The sequence below is a fragment of the Dunckerocampus dactyliophorus genome, chromosome 18, assembly GCF_027744805.1.
Source record: "Dunckerocampus dactyliophorus isolate RoL2022-P2 chromosome 18, RoL_Ddac_1.1, whole genome shotgun sequence".
Taxonomy (NCBI): domain Eukaryota; kingdom Metazoa; phylum Chordata; class Actinopteri; order Syngnathiformes; family Syngnathidae; genus Dunckerocampus; species Dunckerocampus dactyliophorus.
The window spans coordinates 2,353,629-2,377,991 of NC_072836.1; the positions used below are offsets into that span (position 1 = coordinate 2,353,629).

A 24,363-nucleotide genomic window follows, 5' to 3' on the forward strand; every position below is an offset into this window, starting at 1 on the left:
CCCACCCCTGTGTTATATGTTTTATAGTAAGAGCTAGATCATGTCGACTGTTGAAAAAGTGTGTGCACTCCTGATATCCATGTACACCAGTACTCATATTTGTACATACAGTATAGTACTTTTTATAATTATAGTAGAATGTCGATCTTTGGGACTTGGTCATTTTAAAAATAGCTTAGGTTAGACTCATGGCTTTGGACTGACATTTCCTTTTTATTGTGCTCTTATTTTGGCATCTGCATTTCCTGTTTTGCACAGTTTTAAGTTGTCTTGACCTTGTTGGAGGCAGCTGCTGGTCTCAGCTGTTCCTCGTTAGCAATCAGCAGGCTTCTTAAGCACAGCGTTGTCACTGCTGGACCAGTACGTGAGCGTGGGGTTGTTGGAAGTGACTTCAATGGTGAGTTTATGCCGTGCTGTACTTCTGCTTTGCTTTGGACTTGTTTTATTTGGGGATTTTGTTGTGTCAGCCTTGGTGAGCGCAGCTTTGGACAATAAAGACCTTTTTGACATGACATGTCTTAATAGCAAAACATTACAAACATGACATAAAAACATGGCTGATGTCTTTCGCCATTTGACTTGAAATGGATGTAGGCTCTTAAAGGTTAAAGGTGAGCTTGGTTTGCCATGTTTACGTTTCTAAATGACATTGAATGAGTGGAAGCCGTCCTGCTGACATTGCACCTTCGGAGGTACTCTAGGAGCCCCAACACAGGTAGCGGGATCCTGCTATGCTTTCAGAATATCTGCCTTCATGCAGAAGCCAGCAAAGCGGGATATTGTTGTGTCATTGTGTGTGTGTCATTGTGTGTGTGTGTGAGAGAGGCTAATGAGGCGCAAGTGCTGAGCACTTTTCATTCAGTGTTTGTGTAATGAGAGATGATGGCTTACATCATTGCTCCATGATTGTAGAGCGGTCATGTTAGATGATTCTAGAATGCTGAATGCTACATGAGATCCAGCATCTTTTATCTAAGATCAATTCATGTGATCAGGGAGGGTGGGGGTTATTGGTGTGTGTGTGTAGCTGTGATTGATGATGGGCCGTGCAGAGACCTGTCCCATGAATGCATCTCTCTTTCTCTCTTGTAGTGGGCGAGCAAGCGGTGGAATCCGTGGGACTCTTCAGGCATTTTGCTGCTCGTCATTCCTGCTGCCAACACTGACCCTCCCTCCCCAGGACTGACTGGCCAATCATAAGCCGCCACTCGCCCCCCCCCCCCCCCCCCCCCCCCCCGCCTCCTCAGCTCTTTCTCTCTTTCTTCCATCCTCATTTGCTTGCTCCTTTGCGTTCCACCATAGCATCCTCCTCCTCCTCCTCCTCTCTTCCTCCTCCTCCTCACACCTTCTGGTCCGAGGAGGACTTGTAGTCCGGGAGCAACGTTGAGAGGATAGAAGTGTGACAGGCGACACTCCACAGGGAGCCCATAGCATCAACTGTGAGTACAGCAGCTCTTTTTAACACTTCTCACACGCACACACTCAAGCACGTGCACGCGTGTGTGCACACATGCGGCTTTGTGTTGTCAGCCAACAATCAAACAAGTGAAGGATGTTGCAGTTTCTAAGTTCTTTCTTACTTTACTGTGTGTGTGTGCGTGCACGTGCGGTGCACGTGTGCGCATGTGTCACATGACAAGAGTGTTGTGCAGTGCTTGCTGTGTTTCACGTATGAATGAATGGTGAAATGAGAAGGCAGCATGTACAAGGTCAGCTGGATGATGTTTCACACTGTTCCCTGGGGGGGGGGGGGGGGTGGTGGTGGTGTCTTTTGTCCAGTTTTTTTTTTTTTTTTTTGTCTCTCGCTTCATTTCGTCACGCAGGAAAAAAAGATACTTTCTTCTGGTCTGCAACGTTTGAAGTTCCTGCTTGGTGTTGAGGTGGCATCCTCCTGTAAAACAGGAGCTGCGCGTGTGCGTGTGCGTGCGTGTTACAAGTGCCAGCAGGATGCTTTCATTACCACAGAAAAAAACAAGCACTGACTTTTAATGACGAGCTCAGCTGTTTGCCGCGCTTCCATTTGTTCCGTTCCATCGAGATGATTCTTTCCTCTGATTGTCTTCCTCGGAAGCGGCGTGGAAAGTCTTCTTCTGCGGGGTGTTGACGTACGTGACTGTTGAGGTATGATTGTTTACATGCTTGTGAGAGTGAGAGTGGGAGTGGGTTGGGGCGACTGGGCTGAAGAATCGATACTGATACAAACACATGCGGGCTAGCAGACTGTATTGCAAACTTGTCCCAACAGCAAGTGTTAGACTCAATCCACAAAGTCAAAATAAAGACGTGTCATTTAATGAATGCACAAGATGCAAAGGACAGATGCTACCTGTTGGCCCTCGCTGACATAACACATTATAACGGGACTGTCTGAATGCAGCTCGTGGTTCCAACTGCGTACAGGAGATGGCATCACAACACTGCTTGTTAACATGCCTCATCCGCACCTGCCCTGCCGTAGAAGAACATGTAGCAGGAGGGATCCGTCTTGTGAACTTGGCTGCTTTGTGGCTATATTTAGCGATAGCACACACCCATCTACATGCCGGTTTTCTAAAAAGCCACTTGTGACAAATGTAGCGACTTGTGGTCTTACTGGACACTTTGAGAGTGGAACATGGAAGCACTTACTGTATTGCTCTTAACAAGCAGCGGGTGCAGTTGTGTCCACCCCTTTTTTTTTTTTTTTTTCAAGCATCCCTTTTTTAAATGAGTTCCTTTTTGGATGAAATGTCTGAGCTTCTCCATGAATTGTTTGTGATGAACTTTTTATCAACTATAGTAAGACATTCTTAGAGGGCTGTTTTCAAGCAGTCTAGAAGAATCAAAGTGTTCCACGTGTTTGGACCGAGCTGCTCAGGTGCCACCAACAAGTCATCCTGATGTTTGCAGCAGGAGTACACTTTCACTGAAGGTGTTTACAGTGTTTGAAATGTGTAAAAGTGCACATCATATCTCCAAGCATGCTGTAAGGCAGGGGTCCCCAACCTCCGGGCCGCGGACACGTTCAGGTGCAATGATTTAAAAAAATACAAATTTTAAAATAGCGCCACCAAATATTATGTAAATGATATCAATTTTGGAAATATGGCCCGTTAATATCCAGTTAGAAATCTCAGTTTTTTTTGCATGTGTGTTGCGAGTGGCGACTCACTTTCTCACTTTTAACAGTCCTTGAACGCACCATCCAGCACAGACTACTATACTGCATTTTTCCCCTTTTTCCTTTCACCTCATATTTGCTCCCAAATGCTGATACTTTTGATGTTGTTCCTGTCTTAGTTTTACACAATACATCAAATAAGACCAATTAGATGGCTGTGATGTACGTACGTTTTGCTGATGTCTTTAAAAGCTGTCCCGGTGACAAGCTAGTGCGGCGCTAATGCTACATTTACATTCATTTTGGTCTTCAGTCATGCTAAGCTACGCCGCATGCGCGACAATCCTTTTGCTGGAAGCCCAGGCTCTTGCGTTGTTTGAGACGGACTGCTAGTCTTGCGATACCCGGTGCATGTCCCTACAATCCATTCATCTCAGGATTTATGGCTGATTCTTATCCATCCAGGAGGCAGTCGCATCTCCCCCTTGTCAAACCGGATATCCGGTTGCATCGTTTATCCTTCACAACCCTAGACGGAATAAGCGCACGTGTACTTCTAAACAGATTTGTTTTGCTTTTCATGTTTTTTGTGTCTCGCCCGATGTTGTTCATCTCTACAGCATAATCATGCAAATGAGACCATGAGGGCAACCTCAGCCCACCACCGCAAACAGATGTGGGAAAGACTGAAATAACATGCTGTCGCGTAAATAAGCTCAAAATATTTCATAATGAAACAAAACAAGGTGCCGACTTTATTTTATTTCATAAAGCAAATTCAAAGTGCGTGAGAATGCAAGTGAAAGCATTTCCCGTCCTTGAGAGCCTCGTGGAGTCTCAGTGCAGAGTCTTGTGGTGTTTGCTGAGCGTCCGCTTCCACGGTGCGGACACGTTGCAGATGAGCAAAGAGGATAGTCTTTGTTGAAGCGCACACATCGCTGGCGGCCAGCCGTTTCATCCTGGAAGTCGTGTCAGCGTGGAGGCCAGGCCAGTTACTCCTGAGCCCCGCCCTCATGTGCTGCCGTATTGATCAGGCGGCGGGTAACCGGCGCCGATCATCAATACAGAACCTTACACGGCGAGGCCGGGACGCTCGCCGCCGTCCCCGAAGGCTCAATTACAGCGGCCACGAGGTCGGCCTCCTGCAAGGTCAAGTTTGGTCTCTGCTTGGCATCATCTTTGGATATTTGAGGGAGTTTGCCCCGTCCGTCGATGCTGACTCAATAAGAAGAAAAGCCTCACGGGTTCTTCTGTTGCCTCCAAATCATGTTTGCTGCAAGATGACTTTTTCACACACAAAAGGTCATAGTTCACCCCTGAAGGTTGGAAGCTGTAAAAAAAATATCAGACTTTTTTGTGTTGGAGGGAAGACGAACACCATTGCTTTGTTGAGAAGAGGATGCTGCCTCCTCTTCTTCACTGAGAGGAAGATGCTTTTGCAGAGCTAAACCAGGAGTGGGCAACATATGAGCTTTAGTCCCTTTTTAGACTTTCACCATCAGTTACTTGCACACCAGGCTATCAGGACCCATGAACTTGACATCTTTTTATGAACACAACACTCGGAAATGAAGCATTTGGGATTTAGAATTTGAACTATGAGCATGTGAAACATCAGAGTATGCTAATATGTGGGCTAGCTTACGGAGATCTCCTCATTAGCAATCAAACTAAAGCACAAAGTAGGACTTTTCTGCAGAACTTTGTCGTATAAAAATCGTCACACTGGCTGGAGCTCCTTTTTGTACACAAACCCCCACTCTGCTTTTTAACACACACCTCACTGGTAAGCACAGAACCTCCACATTCACAAATCACTGGAATTATTTCAACAGCAAATGATCTCAAAGGACTGCGATCTATTTGTGGTGGAGGGTTGCGTTGAGATCCGCTGGTTGGTCGCGGCTCCCTTCAGCAAGTTTTTTTTTTAATAATTTGATAACTATTTTAGTCATCGTCCTCTTTTTATACATTCATTGGACAGTTCAAAGTGAAATATCTGATTCTGTGGTTTCGTGCATATTTTATATTTAAGTATAATTTATACATTATTTGCATGCAAGCAATTATGTTCCTCATTTCCTTGATTTTCCCAAGATTTGAAAAAGCCAATACATTTGCTTGGTTGGACTTAAACAGAAGTATTACAACATTAATAGAAAATATCAATAAAAAATGGGTCCCAGGTTGAGACCATTTGAGAACCACTGGGCTAGAGATGTCATTTGCGTTACATGTCTCGTGCACGCAATTATTTTTTTTTGAAAGGCTAAAAAAGTCCTATATATAATTAAAGACATGTTTTTGTGTTATTAGTATCAACATGTTAGGATATGCCTTTTTTGGCGTACTTGTTTTCGTGTTTTGTTCCTCCAGTGTGCCAGGAGACTAGCTGGGTAATGATATTGATTAACATACAGTCTCAATAATTAGACATAACATTGTGACCCAAAGGTGAAATGGATATTTGTCAGCTTTGTCAAAGCAAATCTATTTAAAAAGTGTTTAGCTGCTCCTAATCTAACTGAAACACAAAGCTAGCCGACACGATTTATTGAGCAGACAAAGAAATAAAAAGTAATCTGCTAGTAAAAATGTCTGGCAAGAAGGTGGTTGATTTATCCTGGGAGGGTGTGTGACGTGTCCACTGGGGGCGCTGGTGATGAGCTGCTAGCCTCAGCATTCACCTTCATCACCTTCTCTGCGGGGTCATACAAAGTGTCATCAAATATTTACAAGATTAATACCAGGAGAAGGAGAAAAGGATCATAAATACCACAAGTGGAAGAGGAGAGGAGGAAGTCTAGATGAATTGGTTCCTGCTGGATGTGCGCTGCTGCTGCTTTAGCCGCCGCCTTGTCTTGTTGTTGTGCTCAAGTCTCAAGTAACTGGCGTTGCCTGAGGGGGGGCAGGCACTGGATACACACACACACACACACACACACACACACACACGGGCTGTTTAGCATGGAAGTGAGCGTAAACGTTAATTACGTCTTTTTCAGCCGAGGTCTGGTGACAGTGATTAGAGTGAGGGCTTTTTGGAGAGCCTAATGAGGAAAACTGGCCTCTCCGTGGAGCTTTTCACGCTCGCTTCATCTCCACTGCACCGTGCCTGCGTGCGTGAGACTGTTTTTGTGGGCTTGCTGCTGGGGGAGAAACTCTGTAAAATTGGACTTCTTGTCCAAGAGTTCAGTGTTTCCCACAGGAGTGCAATCTACTTGTGGCAGCGTGTTGCCTGGGCCGGGCAGGCTGGCGCTATGTGATGGTCTAATTTGCATAATGCACGCGCACGTCCTTTCCACGGATGACAAAGTGAGTAAAAAAAACATGAAAAGCTAACCATATGTTTGGAGCTATTGTTGCTTATTTGGTTTATTGTCGCAAGCAAGACCGAGCTGCCTGTGACAATTTTTTTTTGTCCAATAAGACCAGAAAGACACCAGATTTGTTGCTCGTCGCTAACAAATTTCACTGGATGCTAATTGTCCGAGAAATGATTGTCAAGAGTATTTTCAGACCATTTTGTCATTCGTGTAATCGACTCAAAAGCACTAAACTTTAATATCGTAAGACGATGTAACATTGTGACTGAAATATCGGGAGCTTTTTAAATAAAGTAAATGAAACCTCATGAAAACAAAATGGACTCTCAAAACAATACAAAAATAGACCCTGTCCTTGTTAAAAAAAAAAACAAAAAAAAACATACACAATAACAACAATAAATGAAATGGATTACCAACCAATAGTTCCCCAAAGTGCATAGATTAGGAACAAATAGATCAGTAGAAAACTGAATCATAATGCGTATCATGGACACTATGCCATATTTCTGGGGGGTGGTATAACATTTTGTTTGAGTTTGGATGCAGCAAAATGCACAATGAGGTGTTCTACTTCGGGAGTCACGAGGCGTGTCACAAGATCTCGCAAGATTTCTCATTCAGAAAAAAGTCTTACGGGCACGAGGCCTGGTAATTTAATTTAGAATTAAAAATACTAATTAACAGGCATGAAGAAAGTATTTGGTTCTGTAGCACACAAAACGTTCCGCTAGCAAGTCGTTGGCATACAGCGCCCCGCCTCTCCCCACTAGGACAAAGAGACTGAATGACAGGAGGGTTCACTCACTCCATTCATGCACAGAGTGAACCTGCTGTCATCCAGGCTGTTTGGTAGAGAAAGAAGAGGAAATCAAACACTTGCACATGCTAACATATGCAAGTTTTATTTATTGTGCGCTTAAATGATTTATCACGACAGGCCTATTAGTCGCTTTTGTGAAAAAGAGAATCAAGAGGGGTCTGAATACTCTAAAGCTACTACTAAAATAGATAAGCTGATCCCTCCTGCTACGTCTTCTTATTCTCTGGCAAAGCAGGTGCGTATGAGGCGTGTTAAGACGCGGAGTTGACATGCCACCTGCTGTACAGAGGAGGAAGGACAAGCATCGGCAGACAGTCCTCTTATGAGTTCATGAGGGCCAACTGGTAGCGCCTAATCTATTGGTGGAGGTCCGAATTTCAGCCTCCTGAAGGAAAACATCCTTCATACCTGCTGGGATGTTAGCCTCAGCGTAAAGCTAACAGCGCCCGCATGCACCACAGTGTGTTTCAGCCATCACATCTGTGTGGTTCTGCTGGGTCCAGAATGTTTGTGGTGTTTGGAGAAACAAGCCAGCTCCTTATGGGAGAGTTCTGAATGTTTCAGAAACCTTTGCAGACGGGAGCCAAAAATACCGGCAAGGTGAGCGGCGAGGACGGGGATGCTCCTGCGGAGGGCGAGGGTGTGATGACCCGTGTTAAAGGGAGAGATTTAAGATTCAGTCAAATGTGCACTAAGGTTCTGGCCGCTCCGACCCGGCGGTGCTGTGATCCGCTGCCGACGTTCATATGTAAGATTTAGTTTGATGTGAGCATGGCTGGCACGAGACAGAGCGTCTCTGCTCTACTTTTATGTGATGGACGGAAGGTAGGAGGCGTCTTTCTGCACAAGCGCCGCACGTCCGCGTCAACCCCGGCCCACACGATAAAAGCCTGCGCCTCATTTTACGCACCATTTTGTCCCAAAAGTCCATTAGCAGGCCGCGGGCGCCGCACACGCCGCCGCTTTTAGCTCGTCGGTCTCACACAAAAAAAAGGGGCGAGAGCCCCGCCCTCCGTGAGCGTGATAGCGCCTTCGCCTCGGTATTAGTTCAGCACGGCTCTCCTCAGAACTTTGTGCTCAATTAAAGACGGCCCATATTTAAATATGAAGACGGCGCCGCTTTCATGAAAAGAACTTTTTAAAAAGCTTCATTTCCATCAGGACGACTGAGACGTGAAATCAGTCATCACGAGGCGGCCATGCGGGCAAATCTCATTGTCGGCCATTACGCCGCCGCACACAGGAAGTCGTTTAAGCAGGGGGCGGGGCCGCTCGCTTCCCCCGCAGCTCAAAAGTGTGAAGACGACGTGAAACACGGACACATCCTCTTTACACTCTTCTAACCTTTCTTCAAGTGAATCCTTAAATCAGAAGAATAGAACAGTTGTCATGGCGACGTAGGACACACCTGAAACACTAAGCAACCTTTCTTAATTGCCGTCAGTTAGCGTTCATCTGATTGGCTCTCGCCTCCCTTGTGGCGTATTCATAAACGTGAAGTCTTGGAGAAGCAAGGAGTCCTTAATGAGCTGCTGAGTCAGTCAGACCAGGAGGTTCTAACGAGGGCTCGGTTCTGTCCTTGAGGTGTTTGGACCGAGCTGCTCAGGTGAGACCAACAAGTCATCCTGATGGCTGACGGCTGACGGCTGCTTATCTCGCTGCTATCGATCGGATGGCTTTGCGGGGGCCTGCTGTGTGTGTTGGGTGTTGGGTGGGGGGTGGGGGGGTCAAATTGGTGCGGCCAATCAATGGGGGCATTTCATTCTCCTTGAAAAGTCCGTGGTTTGATCCCTGTCACTGATTGGCCTCACGCTAACACCACCGCGCCGCTAACGGCCTGCTGCGAACTGGAGTGGGCGGAGCCTCACCAACAGAAAGATGCCTCCCTAATTGGGCCATGTACAGCACTCCATCAGATTCCCCAGATCTCCTCGCCCTGTGCACGTGTAATTCCAGGGATTACACGCGCACGCTCGTTGGAGACGTCCAAGATGTGCCGAGCTTCCCGCGGAGACTCAAAGACGATCCGACTCGGACGTCTGCACTTCGGTCAGCGAGGTCAAAATAAATAGGATGAAAAACCAGCAGGAGGCCTGATGATGACTTCATTGGATTGATTCAATGCGTCGATGCTTTTCATTTAATAGCTGTCACCTTCACAATAAAAGGCTTCTCTCACTTTTAATGATTTTTCCTCATTTGATTTAATATTTTATCATCTAAATTCATCTCGTAGCTGGTTGGCTAATGACTTCATCCTGTTCATCACTTGATTGGTCATCTCAATAGCAACCCAACTTCTGCACCAAGTCTTTACATTTGTCCTTGCAACATTCTGGTCCACTTTGGGGACATTTGGTCCAGTTTCAGGTCTAGTTTGGCTACATTCTGGTCCACTTTGAAGACGTTCTGGTCTTTGGGAGACATTGGGGACATTCTAAAAACTTTTGGGTACATCCTGGTCCAGTTTGTCAACATTCTGGTCCGCTTTGACATTCTGGTCCAGTTTGGTTATATACCCGTCTGGTTTGGTGACATTTTGTTCCAGTTTGAGTACATTCTGGTCCACTTTCACAACAATCTAGTCCAGTTTGGGGACATTGTAGTTTATTTTGGGTACATTATGGTCCAGGTTTGTCACATTTTGGTCCAGTTTGACAAGAATCTGGGCCAGTTTGGATACATTGTGGTCCACTTTGATAAACATTTTAGTCCAGTTTGGTGACATTTCTGGTCCACTTTGGGTACATTCTGGCCCACTTCGATATCATCCTGGTCAAGTTTGAGTACATTTTGGTCCACTTTGGTTATATTCTGCTCCAGTTTGACATTTTGGTTGTTTGGGGACATTCTAGTCCACTTTGCCAACAATCTGGTCCAGTGTGCTTACGTTGTGGTCCTGCATGTGGACACGGTCATGGGGTGAAGGTAGTGTAGGTGTCGGAGGTGAGTTGTTCAGTAGTGTGAGTCAGAAATGAGAAGCAGTGTGATGTGCTTGGCCGTGATGTCAGTGAGTCTTCAGGTGGCGCTCCAAGCCAATGCGGCAGGTAAATAAAGATGATTCATCAGGAGAAAATGTCCGCTGGTGACGTCTGCCAGTGAATAGACGAGGCAGTCGAGCAGCAAAGTGGCGGCCAAATGAACAAAGATGCTTGCTGCTTTGCATCAAATCGTTCCTAACAGCAGACTTATTGACTCTGACCGAGCTGCTTTGTCCAACCTTCGCCTTGGCATCTGTCACTATGGCAACGCCGGCAGCATTGTGGAGGCTAATGTGACGTCCTCTAGAAGGTGGAAAGGTAAAAGACTTTTTGTAATTTGTCTCGGGACGGGTGATGGGGGGAGGATCCTGGTGTAGTCTCCACTGTGGAACCATGAAAGAAGCAGCTTTGGACGGGAACATTGGGTGATGGTGGAGGATCCTGGTGTAGTCTCCACTGTGGAACCATGAAAGATCATCTTTGGACAGGAACGTTGGGTGATGGTGGAGGATCCTGGTGTAGTCTCCACTGTGGAACCATGAAAGATCATCTTTGGACAGGAATGTTGGGTGATGGGGGAGGATCCTGGTGTAGCCTCCACTGTGGAACCATGAAAGAAGCAGCTTTGGACAAGCAGAGCATTGGATGTTGGTGTTGCAGGAGAAAATGGTGACTGTCATGTTAAAGGGCAGCGAGACGCTCTGAAAGAAAGCATTAGCATTTAGATTTGAGACCCCCCACCCGCCCCAACTCCTCTGCTTGGGAGGAGCTCTGTCACCCCTCAGACGCCACCAGCGCGCCAAGTCGCAACTAAATGGGCCTGATCAAGCTCCTTTTCCCAAATGGTTTTGGATGAGCTGCGACCGACGGAGGCGCATCGTCCGTCATGTTGATGCGTCTTGGCTCGATGGCTGTTCGTCATCACGGAGCGCCTCCTGGTGGAGGTCAGGACACACTGCATTCATTCATTTTCATTGGACTGCCTTCTAATCTTAAATTCGACCCCTAACAATGGTGTGTGTGTGTGTGTGTGTGTGTGTGTGTGTGTGTGTGTGTGTGGAGGATTTTTAGGAAGATGGCGAGTCTTCTCCGTTTGGGATAAATCTGTGTGAGCCGCACTAATATGCACGGCGGGGTCGCTCCCTCAAAGACTGAATGCGGTGGGAATGGGATGTGAGCGTCTGTTGTGATTGTGCCGATGAACCCGTCTGCCCCCCGAGCGCCCCAAACCTGAATGAGGCCGCACGGCGCCCGCCCCCCTGCTGTCGCCTTGCCTCACCACGCCATCTCCATTCAAGATGGAGGAAAATTGGTGGTGAGCGGCCATCATTGCCATAAATAACGAGCAGGTCGTTAAGGGGAAAAAGGTGTCTTTGCAGCAAAGGGCCTTGACAACGATGATTCATTTAGGAGGGATTGGGCTGAAACGCTCTGCTCAAGGTCTCCTACTTCCCCCGACGCCGCAATCCACCACTGAATTATGGGAAATAATTATTGATGAGAGGCAAGGGCGTGCAGGAAAAGACGCTTCAACCCCCATCTTTCCTCTCTGGAGGGCCCCCATTGATCTATCTGCACGCTATTTTTAGTCCTCGGTGGAACATGCGTCCAATTCATAGGAATTAGCCGTGACTCGTGTAGCTAACATCAAGAAGCTCGCAATTTCATTCACTTCGGACAAATTCACAGTGGCAGCTCATATGTCCTCATTACAGTACTCCCTCGTTCATGGCGGTCCATTGGTTCCAGAACCAACCACGATAAGGGAATTTCTGCCAAATAGGATTCAACGTTTAATGGAATATTTTCATAGTTATTACGTAGAAAACCTGCGTACGACCTGCTAAATATGGTTTCTAACATTACAGCCCTCCAGACATGAAATAACAGCCCTATAGTCAATAAGAAAATAAGACATATTAGACATAAATAAGACATATTAGACATAAATAAGATGTTAGCAGTTCTTTGTTTTTTTTCCGGATAGCGTACCTTCTTGTGGCTTTACCCTCATTACCCAAAAGGGTGGACAGAATTAGTAAATACGTCAAAACTCCTGCTCGAGGAGTGTCACAGTAAATGTGTCCCCTGGGGAACCTTGGTGAGGAGTCTAGTGCCCGACTCTATGAACAGCAACATCTAGTGGCCAATGTAGAATACAGTGCTACGTTCACAATTACAATGCTTCTTCTGCTTTGTATTTGTATTTAATACATTTAGTTCCATTTTTATTTTGCCATTTTAATGCTTAAAGGCTTCATTTAGGCCAAAAATAAGTACAATTTGTTTAAGTCTGCATTTAAAAAAAAAAAAAAAATAGGCCGTATTCAACCACGGAGCAAATTTTTACATTTTTTTTTAAAAAAGCGCGATATAGCGAGGGAGCAATAAACGGTGATAAGTAGCATTTGCTTAAATATGCATATTTTGTTTACTAATGAGGCTGTTTTTAACCACAAAACAGTGATCATTTCGTAATTTTTTGAACAACTGTGCTTTTGAGGGACGACTGTAATCTCTTCCAAAAGTCCAAAAACTGAAACGTATCAACACTGAAGCAATTTGCCCACAGGGGTCAATCCGGGCCGCAAACCCAAAAATATGAACACATCCACATTACGTATATCGAGAATAATCAGTTTTACATGCAGAAAAGGAATTACAAATGAGTAAAATTGTGTACAAGAAGCGGGGCTACAGTTTTTGTTGGGAAAGCTGGGGCCTTTGAAAACCCAGGTTGCGTGTCGTCCATCACCGTCACCATGGACGCAAGCTAACACGAGCTGCTACGCTGCCAAGAGCTGTGCTAATACAAAGCAGGGGTGTCCAAAGCAAAAGAGGAACTTAAGGGTACTGGGGGGCGTTTTCATGTTCATGTATTCATGAATACGGTACATGCTATGCTAAGATATTTGAAGAAAACATTAGCTAGCGTTCTGAGCTTTGTCGTAGTCGACAAAGCTAACTATTCATGTAATGCCTACTCATATCTTACTAATGAATTGCTGGAATTTTACAATGTGCCATAAAACACGCCGTGGGCTCGGAACGGCCCCCGGGCTGCACTTTGGACACCCCTGCTACTTCTCTCCATGGTTCTTCCACGCGCATGTTTGGCCGACAGGGAGCGGGTCCATCGCGGCAGGAGAAAGCAGACGTCCTCACATGGTCACATGACCAGGCGGCGCATCAGACGGAGCGCCGGCCGTCTGTGCACCCGTCTGATTCCCTCCCCTTGGCACGCCGGGTAATGGAGATCAGTAATTGGCTGCTATAAATCCTGGCAGAGGACAAGGTGGGTCAGAACAGGCTGATTACTTCCACATTACAGTCAATCCAAGCCGGTCCTTCGAGTGAAACATTTGGTCATCATGGACGCCTGTGCATGTGCGAAGGACGGGCGGGGGGGGGCAGGGTCAGCGGAGGCAGAAGCATGGTGTCAAATTGGCCCCATTTCATCATTTTATCACCGTCTTTGGAAATCACCTCTCACCTGCACCTCCACCATGTGACGGAGATGATGAGCTTTCTGCTCTCCTGTCTTGTCGGCCGAGCGCGTTTATTCCACTTCCAATCCACTTTGAATCCATTTCCTGCCTGGCGCGTGAGGACGAGGTGAAATGTGGCGTGAAGCCCGTTGCTTTCTCTCCAGGGGGTGTGACTTACTGGATGATGGCAACAATGGCTCCTGCTCAATTTGCTCACGATGTTTTCATTGCATCGCCATGACGACCGCATCCACGCTCACACCGCACCAACCTCATTATACACCGCTCACGCCACACAGCTGTTTGTCCATTCACGTACACACATAACAAACATATGTACTGTATGTCCATTCACATACATACGTGTATAACGTAAACATGTATGTCCATTCACATACGTACATGTATGTCCATTCACATACGTACATGTATAACGTAAACATGTATGTCCATTCACGCACGTACATGTGTATATAATGTACACACGTTTGTCCATTCACATACACTATAATGTACACATATGTACTGTATGTCCATTCACATACACATATGATGTAAACACGTTTGTCCCTTCATGTACATACATGTATACAATGTACACACGTTTGACCATTCATATACAGTATAATGTACACATGTACTGTATGTCCATTCACATACATACATGTATAACGTAAACACGTTTGTCCATTCACATACACTATAATGTACACATATGTACTGTATGTCCATTCACATACATACGTGTATAACGTAAAAATGTATGTCCATTCACATACATACGTGTATAACGTAAAAATGTATGTCCATTCACATACATACGTGTATAACGTAAAAATGTATGTCCATTCACATACATACGTGTATAACGTAAACACATATGTCCATTCACGCACATACGTGTATAACGTAAACACGTATGTCCATTCATGCACATACGTGTATAACGTAAACGTGTATGTCCATTCACGCACATACGTGTGTATATAATGTACACACGTTTGTTCATTCACATACACTATAATGTACCCATATGTACTGTATGTCCATTCACATACATGCGTGTATAACGTAAACACGTATGTCCATTCACGCACATACGTGTATAACGTAAACACGTATGTCCATTCAAGCACATACATGTGTATATAATGTATACACGTTTGTCCATTCATGTACATACATTTATATAATGTACACACGTTTGTCCATTCACATACATACGTGTATAACGTAAACACGTATGTCCATTCACGCACATACGTGTATAACGTAAACACGTATGTCCATTCATGCACATACGTGTATAACGTAAACGTGTATGTCCATTCACGCACATACGTGTGTATATAATGTACACACGTTTGTTCATTCACATACACTATAATGTACACATATGTACTGTATGTCCATTCACATACATGCGTGTATAACGTAAACACGTATGTCCATTCACGCACATACGTGTATAACGTAAACACGTATGTCCATTCACGCACATACATGTGTATATAATGTATACACGTTTGTCCATTCATGTACATACATTTATATAATGTACACACGTTTGTCCATTCACATACACTAATGTACACATATGTACTGTATGTCCATTCACATACACACAATGTAAACACGTTTGTCCATTCATGTACATACATGCATATAATGTACACACATTTGTCCATTCATGTACATATATGTATACAATGTACACACATGTTTGACCATTCATATACAGTATAATGTACACATATGTAGTGTATGTCCATTCACATACATGCAGTACATGTATATAATGTACACACGTTTGTCCATTCATGTACACATAACGTAAACATATGTATGTCCATTCACATACACACATGCATATAATGTAAACATGTTTGTCCATTCACGTACACATATAATGTAAACATGAAGGCAGTGCAGCAAGAAGATGGAGTTATTTAGCAGCAAGTATCGGATGTTCTCTAATTTTTCTAAAAGCTGAGTTTGCATAGGTTTTAGCAGCTAGCTCTTCCTAGCGGGTGTGTTTAGCGTTGAGGGGACATTCTTGACTTTAGCTTGTCTACCGGCTGCACGGTTTTCCTAGCGTGGCGGACGTGTGCTGCCAGTGTCACGGTGGACGTGTGGACACGCTGGGCCGCTACGGCGGTGAGGTGGCGGCATCCCTCAGCTGGTGTGACGGCGCCGCTTGTTCTCATGCTTTGATTTAACGGAGGCGGCGTGTCGGCGCTGACCTCACGCCATGATGCCTTCACAGCTGATGGACCCCCCCACCCCCCACATCTGCAAGACACACAGTAAACATTGATTGGCGGCGTGGGCGCGTCTGATGGACAGTGGGGAGAGGTGGCGGTGTGGACAGGAAATGACAGCCATTGTGGGCGTGTCCTGCCATCGTCTGTACCTAATGAAGTGGCTGCGTGTTGAAGCGTTCGTGTTGCAAGACAGCCAAGCTTTAATGGACACTTTGTCACTGCCAAGAAAAAAATCTAATTGATGAGAAAATGTGAAGCTGAAGTGACCTTGACGCGCTCGTCTTCGCTCGGCGTCGACTTGGACGAGCGGCGTGTTCGCACATGGCTGATCTCGTCTTAATGGACTAACTTTGCCGCTTTTTACAGCCGCTGAGGCGTAACTCATCAGCGTCTTTCTTCGGCGGCCGCCACGTGACCTTCGCCGGCTCCTCAGGCTGCGTTTACAAATTCACTCTTCACATTTTGCCAATAAAAAGCACACTCCGCTTTCCACGTCGGCCAAAAGTCAGCACTCGCAGGCCCGCCGGGCGCCGCGCCTTCTCCAAAGCTGTGACACGGTTTCCACAATCGGCCTGACAGCCGCCCTCAGACGCACGCCAATGGATGAAGAGAAAATGCTAATGTCAGACGTTTTGTGTTTTTGTCTTGTCAAAAAGTGTCTTTTGTTATCGCTTTGCAAGAATAACCCACGGGTGCGTTTGGTGAATATTGCAGAAGTCAAACTCGGATTGGCAAAAAAGTTCCACTCAACTTTGAAACATTTGATTTCATTTGCTAACCGCTCACACAAACTCCTCCCCCTGACGTCTACGACCAAAAACTTTCTTCTGATTGGTTGAATTGCTCTTGCAGTTAGGAGTTATACTGCCACCTGTTGGGTTGGCATGCACTTCACAAACTGCTGTACTATTAGCTAATGCTAGCTTTATATGCTAACTTTTTTAGTATTATAACTACGTTTAGCAAATGCTAACATTAGCCAACATTAGCTTTATATGCTAGCTTTTTAATATATTTGAATTACTTGTACCAAATGCTAATATGAGCCAATGCTCGCTTTATATGCTAACTTTTTAATATCTTAATTCGAGCAAACGCTAACATTAGCCAACACTAGCTCTGTGTGCTAACGTTTTATAGTATATTTTAACAAATGCAAACTTTAGTCAACATTAGTTTTGTATGCTAACTTTTCATAGCATGTTTTACTTCTAGAAAATGCTATTAGCCAACACTAGCTTTGCATGCTAACTTTTTGTCATATGTAAATGTTATCATTAGCATCGCTAGCCTTAAATGCTAACTTTTATTAGTATGTTAATTACTTTGAGCAAATGCTAACATTAGCCAACACTGGCTTTATATGCAAACTTTCTGTAGTATGTTTACTTCTAGCAAATGCTTCTAGCAAATTGGCTGAGATGGTTGTGCAGGTTGTGGGTTATAGCGCCACCTGTTGTGTTGGCATGCAGTAGTCAGTCTGTCCGTAACACAAGACGACGCACGTGTTGCGTTCGAAGCCCCAAAATGTTCAATGCGGCGTTGCATCATCGCAAGGTCACAGCGCCGCGTTGCAGCAGTCGTCTCCAAAAAGCTTCACTGCCGAGTCCTCATCAGAATTCCTTGAATAAATCACGGGGACGGGGGGGGGCGCTCGGGGGGGAAGGGAAGCAAAGAATGCAGTGGGGGTTGGGGGCGGTAAGTGGGGTGCCGGGGAGGAGTCGTCACCGCCCAGCGCCGCCCGGCCCTGACACCTTGCGACGAGTGCTCATTCATCACACGTGCGAGGCTTGAGCCTCCGTAAATCACTGCGGATAAAGGACGCGGCGTAAAGAATGGAATTGTGAAGGTAAGGGTTCTAAATCCTCCCCCGTGATCCCAGATAAACACACCCACACTTTTGACGCTCCCCCCACGGGGGGGAGGAGCCGTCAGTGCTCCCTCGCCGCCTTTCATCTCCAGGTAACGACCCGCCTGCTAATATCCTCAATTATCTCCACTCGCTCTGCCGGCGGGAGCGGGAAAAAGTTCCGAAGAGATGAAATGTGAAAGTTTTCACCTGACGCACGCTCTCATTTCATTTGGGAGGATGAGAACTTCCTGGTTCACATGTCGGCACAACACCGCACACCTACGCTAGCTTAGCACGCAAACACTGCCTCCATCAGTACACTTGAAGAAGTACACTGTGTGCTGTGTACTTAGTTCCTGAGTGTGTGTGACTGTTGCAGTGTAGTGTCCCAAAGCCATTCCTCTCCTTACCTCCTTCTCTCCTTTTTCATGTTAAATTGCAACCACTCAACAGAGCATTATCTTCAAGATTTGGAACACAGCCCTGATCTGAGCAAATTGATTATGCTGATAATGTGCTGTTTGTATGCTAACCTGTTGTCATATGCTAATTACTTTTAGCCAAAGCTAACATTAGCTACTGCTAGCTAGTTTTTACCGTTAGACAACACTAGGTTTATCTGCTAACTTTTTTTTTTTTTTTTTTTTTAGTTTGTCAATTCATTTTGGAAAATGCTAACTTGAGCCAACATGGGGTTTATATGCTAACATTTTATAGCATGTTAATCTTAGTAAACACTAACATTAGTCAACACTACATTTATATGCTAACTTTCTGAAGTATGTGAATTATTCTTAGCAAACATTAACACTAGCCAACACTAGGTTTATATCCTAACCTTTTGAAGTATTTTAATTACTTTTAGAAACACTTGTGTTGTATGCTAACTTTTTGTAGTATGTTAATTACTTGTAGCAAAAGCTAACTTTACCCAACACTGCATTTATCTAACTTTTTGTAGTAATTTAATTACTGATAGCAGATGTGCCAACACTTGCTTGGGCTATTTTTTTCCAGTCTATTAATTTTCCAAAACGTTACCCTTAGCTATCGCTAGCTTTATAGGCTCACTTCTTGTAGTATGTCAATTACTTTTGAAAAATGCAAACATTAGCCAACACTGTGTTTATCTGCTAAGTTTTTGCAGTGTGTTAATTATTTTTAGCACTAGCGAATGTTTGCGTTGTACGCTAACTTTTTGTTGTATGTTTATTGCTTTTAGCAAATGCTAACATTAGCCACCATTAGGTTTATGTTTTAACATTTTGTAGTATGTTAATGACTTATAGTAAACATTAGCCAACACTGGGTTTATATGCTAACTTTTGAAGTATGTCAATTACTATTAAAAAAATGCTTAATATTAGCCAATGCTAGATTTATATGCTAACTTTTTGAAGTATGTTAATTACTCTTGGAAAATGTTACTATTAGCAATCGCTAGTTTTGTATGCTAACTTGCAACCCTCCACTAAAAAGGAGAGAAGGTGAATGGTTATTTCCGGTCGGTGTACAATGACAGTCATGAATCTGGGGCAGCATTACTGGCAAAGTTCACACACTCGGAAGTAAGTACACAAAGTATACTTACTTTTTAAGTATACAAAGCATGCTGAAGTGTACTGAAAGAAGTGTTCTATCTGAGGCAACGTTTGTCGTTTTGGAGCCACATGACGTTTGATCCAAATGTCCTGTGGATGAAGAAGCAAATCTTAGCATTTGCTGAAAGCCGTGTTAGCTTGTACTCGCTCATGAAAGCTCATCCATCCTGCGGCGAGTGTTGTCTCGTAGCGGCCGTCGCCAGGTGGGGGCGCCGTGCTGCGAGTAGAAGCGCAGGAAGTGCTCTCCATTGGGCGTGCTGAGGCGTTTGCGTGCGGCTCATTGAGGAGTGATTTCCTTGTGGCGTGATGACGGAGTGCACGCCGTCTCGGCGGCGTTAGCGGCTTTTCCTTGATGGATCAAAGTCACCAATAATGGCTGCCGTGATGGAGTGAGAGCGGGGTAACACCCGCCCCCGCCGCCGCCTCCCCCACCACCGCCGGCTCGGCCGCCGCACCGCTCACTCTTGCGGCGTCCAGGAGGGTGCGTTGGTTGCGGCAGGATGGATGGCGTCCGTTTTGTAATGGCTGCTCTGCTTTTGACAAAGTAAGCCCGGCCGCAACCTTCATCCTCATTGGCTGAGCAAAAGGGCACATGGCGACAAGGCGGCCTCAGATAAGTGAGCCGCGTCGCTTTGTCGGGTCCCTAATAAATGGCCGCCGCCGCTGTCACGTGGGCGAGACGACAGGGAGATGGTTGCCGCGACAACGCAGGAAGATTGTAACGCTTACGTGTCCTTCATCTTTCTACTCGCACGGCTTTGAATGCAACACAACTGCTGGTCGTAGCCGAGCAGACTTCATCAGACTTGGTAGGACAGCTCTAGTCACACTGACTAGGACAGCCTGACTCGGTCTCAAAGACTAGATAGGACAGCTCAAGCCCCAGTCTCAAAGACTAGATGGACAGCTCTAGCAGGCTAGCTGAAATACTAGATAGTACAACCCGCATCACAGTCTGCAAGACTACATAGGACAACTCTAGGCACAGACTAGGTAAAATACTAGATAGGACAGCTTGGGCCAGTCTCTTAGGCTAGATAGGAGAGCTGTAGTCAAGACCAGATACGACAGCTTGAGTCACACTCTGACTAGATAGGACCACTGTAGCCACAGACTAGCTCTAAGACTAGATAGGACAGCTCGAGTCACCCAGACTATATAGGACAGCTCGGGTCACAGTCTCCAACGAGATAGGACATCCGTAGTCTCCCTTGAGGAGTTCACCATTGAAAGCGTGGGGTACGCACGGAGGGGGTCACATGTCGGCGGTCCGAGGGTTCCCTGATGGTTCCGTGTCCTCCAGCGCAGCAAAGAGCTTCAGAGTTGCCCCTCAGACGTTCAAAGCTTCCAGGAGGCGGCGCGTCCTTCCTCACGACGCTGTGATGTTTCATTCAATCCGGGACGCCCGCGGGACACGCGGGACAACAGCAAGAAGACACAAGGACGGCAGCCCGAGGAGGAAGAAGAAGAAGAAGAAGAAGAAGAAAGCAAAAAACCTTAAAAGACTTTCCTCCTGGAATGCTGGGCTTGGTGAGCGGATGAGACGCTGCTCTGCTAATCAGAGATTTATCAAGCTGCTCTCGGGGGCAGGGATTGGGGGCGGGGGCTCCCCTCGGACCGGTCCAAATTGCTAAGACGGCGAGGATGGCGGCGTGTTGGGCGCCGCCGAGGGAACTTTGATGTGTCAGTCAGAGGATCCAGCATGCTTTGCTTTTATTGACCTTCCCATCCTTCATTTGTGGAAAATCCCCAGGTGGTGGGGGGGCTGGGGGGTGGGGGGTGGCTTGTTTGGAGGAAGGTTCCGGAGAGGTGGTGGGGGGGAGGTTGGAGATTCAGCTTTTAAAGAATCTCCAAATTCTGCTGATCCAGTCGGAGCTGCCACAAGCGGCTCATAACAATGGAGGGCACGCAGCCGTGACGCACTTGCAGCTTGGACGCTTTTTTGGGGGCCGGCGAGCGGGGGTTATATTTTTGCCTGATTTGACAAGAGGAAAGGACGTGTCAAAGGTCGGGATAGATTCAGATTCAGGACAGTGTGTGACCACGACACAAAAAATACCCAAATAAGACATTTCTTACTAATATTCAATATAAAGATCTTAGATGCTAACTTTACCTCCACTTACATTGGCTAACATTAGCCAACACCAGCTTTATCTGCTAATTTTCCGTAGTAGGTTCAATACTTTCAGCAAATGCTAACATTCGCCATTGCTAGCATGGTATCATTACTTTTTGTAGTATGTTAATTTTTGGAAAAGCTAACATTAGACAAGACTTTGGTTATATGCAAATTACTTTTGGCAAACGTTAGCATTAGAAATAAAAGATTTATCTGCTAACTTTTTGTAGAATGTTAACTTTTTGCAAAAGCTAACATTCGCCCACACTTGCATTGTATGCTAACTTTTTGTAGTATGTTAATTACTTCTAGCAAATGCTAACGCTAGCCATCTTTAACTTTATGTGCTAACTTTACTTTGTATGGTAATTTCTTTGGGCAAAGGCTAACATTAGCCAACACTAGCGTTGCATGCTAACTACTTACTTATTACTTTTGGCAAATGCTAAGATGATGATGCTAAGATGAGCCGTGGCTAACGTTAGCCAACGCTAGGTTTGCATGGGAAAGCCTTGATGATTCTTCCTGCATCTGTTCGTGCTGTCGTACGGACATTTAAGGATTTATGCATCAGGCTGCCAAGACACCTCCCCCCACCCCCCGCCCCCCTCAACATTATTCATGTCACCACCGCTGTTAATGTAATGAGTGAGGCTGTTAATGTGATCCCGCCTCACACACACAGGGGGTGTCTCAGGCGGAGTTCCCGCCATCGACAGCGGACCTTTGCGGCCCACGTAGAGACGAGGCGACGCGTCACGGCTGATTTATTTCGCCCTTGAACCCCACGCTGACGGGACCTTGCGGGGCAGCCTTTGAAGGAAGCCGGATGAGATGGCTGCTCCACTGAAGGCTTTTAGAGGGAGCGCTCATCTAAAAGCTGCGATTGCTCACACGGGACGTCCCGATCGCATCAGTCCAGGTGACTCCTTCCCGCCGGCAGCGGACGAGGGGAATTCTCAATGCCCTCCGGAAAGAATCCAGCGAGGGTGTCACACCCTGATAAGGAAGACGACGTGGAGGAAAAAAAAAAAAAAAAAAAGAGTGCAGACAGAATGTCTTATCTTTGCAGGAGTGAAATGATATTGAGGTGGCCTTCAAGTGCAGCCTCCGGAAGCATGCAGACCCTCAGGAAGGACACAAGAAAAGGACGAGTGTGACACGCGTGGGGAATGCAGCCTGCCCGGCCTTGAACCCGCGCCCACAGATCTCAGCTAAATGAGCGGCGTCAACGAGCTAAAAGCCCGAGCTGTCGATTGGTCGTCCTGAGAGTGAGGATGACCAACACGCTTTCCACCCTTTATGCCACCGCTCTAAAAGATGCCACCTGCTTGGTTCTGTTGGCTTTGTGCTGAGTCAGCAGCCAGGAGGGTTTATTGAGCCGTGGACTGAAGACACCACACGAGTCCACCAGGTAAGCACAGGCTGGAGGGAGGCTCTTGTAGTGGAGTGGACCCGCCATCGATCGGGGCGTGAAGTGGCTTAGTTGGGCCGCCGAGTGTCAATAGCGTCACCTTTTCCCTCCAAACTGATAAAACACTCGGGCCGGAGAGTCGCCTGCACGCCTACGTGTCCGCACTGCACTTTATTCCTCTTTTACCAGCCCCCCACCCCAGGAAGCAGCAGAGCGCACGTGTAGGCCGCGCTGACAGCCAATTAGCATGCGGCCCCCGCCGCAATAGATGGCTTTAATTGTCGGTGTGAGCCTGCGATGGCGCTGCCGGGGGCTCTGATTAGAACCAACGTAGGAGAACAAGGTGACTTGATATTGCGGCGATAAGCGCAAACCCCCGACTCGATCTGCGGGCGCACACGTGGGTCACGCGTCGCCCCCGTGAGGCTCGCAAGATACGCATCTCGTTTTCGCTCGTTAGCGAGCGTCTGTTTGCCGTGCGCCGCTCCCGGCGAGGAGGTCAAGCGGCGGCAGGGGCGTAAATTCCCCGGGTGTTGATGTTGGCTAATTTGCAGCGTTGTCACACGGCACCTCGTCAAAATAAAGGTCACCTCCGAGCGGCGCTTTTATGGCTTTATTTCTCTTTTACGGCGCAGATTGACTGCTGCACATTACCCCACGGCGGAGCACCTTCATCAGATGAAAGTTCATCACCTTCAGCCTGGAGAAGGTCTGCTCAAGTACAGTCGGAGACCTTACACAAGAACCGTTTCAAGCCCACACATAAAACCACTGTCGCCAACTAGTGGCCTGCCTTGAACATTACACTCCTTCTTGCTGCCGTACTGGTGCATGAATGCTGGGTGATCGGGAGGCGTAGGCGCACAGTGGCAGCCATGTTTGCATCAATGTAGCCCAGGGCGGCTGTAGCTCCAGATGTACATTACCCAGCACACCAGCTTGTAGGCCGACACGTGTCGATGGGGGCTCACGGCTAATCAACACACGACGTCCAAGTGATTCCCAGCAGGCAGTTTAAGAGGAACCAAACATGAATGTTAAACATTCCACAGGCTTTTCTTCTTCATGAGGAGCAGCGGGCGTCGTCGTGATAAACGCACGGTGTGGTGACGTGGCGTCGCTAATGGAATGCATGCGTTGCACAGCACGCCGCGCTCGTCACGCTCGCACAACATCCCAGAACGGGAAGAGCGGCGCGCGTGTCCTGTTGCTTTGGAAAGCGGCCTCCAACAATGGCGTGTTTGACAGCGCGCAGGTTCGACCCGGGCAGCGACACGAACACAACGTTGTTGTTGACACTCGGGCTCGTTACGTGCGAGCTCGTTATGTCCGCCGCCGCCACCACAATGGGCCTCACTTGTTTCCTAAATGCCACTCGGCGTGTCTTTTAGT

General features: G+C 46.5%; 1 protein-coding gene across 11 annotated transcripts in view; it reads left to right on the forward strand.

The window, feature by feature from the left end:
* The first annotated feature begins 1,271 nt into the window (after positions 1 to 1,271).
* LOC129171697 (RNA binding protein fox-1 homolog 3-like) overlaps positions 1,272 to 24,363 on the forward strand; it is a 328,221-nt gene continuing 305,129 nt past the window's right edge. For 7 of the 11 annotated variants that reach the window (XM_054760602.1, XM_054760598.1, XM_054760613.1 and 4 more), the window contains exon 1: positions 1,273 to 1,439. The gene's annotated coding sequence lies outside the window, so the exon portion shown is untranslated. Of the gene's footprint in view, positions 1,440 to 24,363 lie in introns of all 11 variants that reach the window. The other 4 variants (XM_054760606.1, XM_054760608.1, XM_054760615.1 and 1 more) reach the window with 3 other exon arrangements.